Here is a 3498-nt window from a genome sequence, read left to right on the forward strand (position 1 = left end):
AGTGTTCTTTGCCTTACAGAACCTCTGCAATTTTATGAGGTCCCCTTGGTCAATTCCTGATCTTATAGCACAAGCCATTGTTGTTCTGCAATTGATTACTTATTCCATGGCCTGAGACCATTCACCTTCATGAAGTGAGGTGATGTAGCCAAGTGCCAATTTTTGAGCCCAAGCTATGGCACAGCGTGGTTAGCTGCCTCAGGCATTTTATTGCATTAGTGTTAACTTGAACCATCATATTAGTTACTTTTTAAAGCTATATGCTAGGGTTAGTTTAAATGAGTGGTTCAATTGAAAGAAATATTTTAATATTTTCTTTTAAAAACAAAAAAGTATCTAAAAATCCATCTCCTTTAAGCTGGAAGACTGTCAACAGATGCCATAGGACTTTGTAAAGCGATGGGAACCCCAGATTCTAAACAATTATTTAAAAATGTCTGGAAATGAGCTAGAATCTTCAAATTCCTGTTGAGTTTGGAGAATAGATACTTGAAAAGTCTTTGTCTTGTGAGGTTTTCTTATTAGATATTTTCTTTTTTTAAAATTTCAAATGTTATCCTTTTTCCTAGTTTCCCTCTGAAAATCCCCTATTCCTCTCCCCTCTCCCCTTGCTCCCTAACCCACCCACTTCCTGGACCTGGCATTCCCCTATACTGGGACTTAGAACCTTCAAAGGACCAAGGACCTCTCCTCCCATTTATGACTGACTAGGCCATCCTCTGCTACATATGTAGCATGAGCCACAAGTTCCACCATGTGTTTTCTTTGATTGGTGGTATAGTTCCAAGGAGCTCTGAGGTACTGGTTAGTTCATATTGATGTTCCTTCTGTGGAGCTTCAGACCCCTTCAGCTCCCTGGGTATTTCTCTGGCCCCTTCATTGGGGATGTTGTGCTCTGTCTAATGGGGCTTTTGAATTTTTAATCAATTTCATTTGACCTTTCTTTTTCACAAATACCTAGCTGAATGAACCAAGAGTCTTCCCAATCCAAAAAGAAAATTTCCCTAGCCCCAGTGTGACTATACAGCCAAGGAGCTAAGCAATTATGCAAATATTGTAAGATCTAGTTTAAACTATTTAAACACTTGCCTTAATTATCCATGAGGTAAGCACAATTAAGTCTTATGGGACTTGACTTATCTAGTTGGGTTGTTTGTCCTGACCAAGTTAGTTATATGGATAGATGTTTGTTCTTATTTTTTGCAATGACATCAAAATATATATTTTATGAATGTTCACATTTACAAGTAAGATAATTTATTAAGGAGAAATTTCTATGTAAGACTAATTTATTCATTACTTTGACTGTGGCTGGAGTTGTTCCTTTAGAAGGCTTCTGTCTCTTAAATATCTGGTATCAACTTGAACGGTCATTGAAAAGGATGTCTTCTTAGCAGACATGACAACAGATTTGGGGGCATATCTGACACTATGGTTTTTTACCTTTTAACTCAGGTTTACCTTTTTTGGAATACTACTTTGCATTAAAGAGGCTGGACCCCTCATGAGATGAGGTTGAGGAGATGGCCCCACATTGAACTTGCAAAGACCTACCTGAAATGCTCTATAGAGGCCTGGGGTAATGGTCTCCGGGCTCAGTGCTTCTAGATAGCAGATTCTGTTAGAGGAGAACAGACGAGGTTTTGTTCTGAAGAGTAACTCTTACATACTAAGGCGTCCTGTCATTTTGATATCTTATGACAGGAGTGTGTTGGCTACTTTTGTATCAACTTGACACACGCTAAAGTCATCAGAGAGGTGGGAACTTCTATTAAGAAAATGCATTCATAAGATAAGGTAAGCCTTTAGGGCATTTTCTTAATTAGTGATTGATGGGAGAAGGACCAGCCCATTATTGGTAGTGCAATCCTTTGGCTGGTGGTCCAGAGTTTTATAAGAAAGCAGACTGAGCAAACCATGAGCAGCAAGCCAGTAAGCAGCGTTTCTCCATGGCCTTTGCATCAGATCCTGTCTCCAGGTTCCTGCAGTTTTGAGTTCTTGTCCTGACTTCCTTCAGTGATGAATCATGATGTAGAAGCATAAGCTAGGAAAATCCCTTCTTGCTTAACTTGCTTGTGGTCATGGTGTATTATCACAGCAATAGGAACCCTCACTAAACAAGGAGCCTAGACATTCTAGTGGTATTCAGAACGGAAGTAAGACATTAGGACCTGATTGATAGTGACAGTGCTAGTGTTATACTGCCAGTACATGGTTCTACTACAAGAACTTATCAGGAAGAACTGGCTGTGTTAAAGGGTCACCTCATCCTGAAAAATTAGAGGACATGAGTTCAGTGTGCTGGGTTTCACAAAGTAGTTTTATCTTGCGACAATTTCTTATTGATGGTTACCTCACTGTCATGCTGGAGAGAGAATCTTGCTCAGATATACAAGAATAGATGGCAGTGATCTTGACCAGCGAAGTGTGGAGATGTAGAAGGAACCTTCAATAGTCAGCCACTTAGACAAGTTAAGGGTAAAAGTGGTTTGTTCTACAAGAGAGTACAATGGTGAGCTAGTCTTTTAACTTTTCCTGAAAGATCTCTTCAGTGAGCTGTACATTGACCATCCCATTTCAAATCAGTCTCTTCCCCTCCCCCCATAGCCCTTATCCTTTCTGTGTAATGTGTTTAACATGTGTTGATTTTCACTGACTCTTCTTTGGAATGTGAACTACACACTGAAGGGAATTTTTGTTCATGCAGGTCATAAAAATTGGTAAACTTCTTAAAATGAAATTTCTGCATAGGGTGCAATTTTCCAAGAATATAAAACAATGCTTGACACATGAAGGGGGCCCTCAATAAATATTTATTGAATGAATAATTGTGAAGCAGTACCAATTATTTGTGTCAGTAGGATAATGAGAAACTGTGAGAATGGTTGAATTTTTTATAACCTCTTAATGATTATCCTAGAGAAAAAGGGCTCAAACATATTTATTCAACAGCATATTTTTTATATTTTATTAATTTATTACTTACTTATTTGTAGTGTGTGTGTGTGTGTGTGTGTGTGTGTGTGTGTGTGTGTGTGTATGTGTGTGTGTGTGTGCCCTAATGCACTTGTGGAGGTCAGAGGATAACTTGTGAGAGTTGGTTTTTTCTTTCCACTGTGCGGGACATAGATTGAGTTCAGGTTTTCAGGCTTAGTGGCAGGGGCCTTTATTCTGTGAGCCATCATGCAGGTGGAAGCATTATATTTTTTCTGGCTAATGCAGCTCTCTGCATGTTTTTGGAAAGCGTACTGCAAGTGTTCTGTTCTTACCACCAGGCCTCCCTCTTTCTCTCTTAGCAGTTTAACCAGCTTAAAGCAGGTGGATCTACTTCATGCTTGGCAGCATTTGCCCCCTATTTATCTGTCTATTTTTGCTTCCTGGCTCCTGATTGGGATCAGTCTTCTATAAACACCTTAAATTCCTTTGCTTATTTCTCCCTTTATCACATTGTCCTGGAATGACCTCATGTTGTTTACATACTTTTCTTTACTTCCTCTC

Source organism: Mus caroli, chromosome 19, assembly GCF_900094665.2.
Source record: "Mus caroli chromosome 19, CAROLI_EIJ_v1.1, whole genome shotgun sequence".
Taxonomy (NCBI): domain Eukaryota; kingdom Metazoa; phylum Chordata; class Mammalia; order Rodentia; family Muridae; genus Mus; species Mus caroli.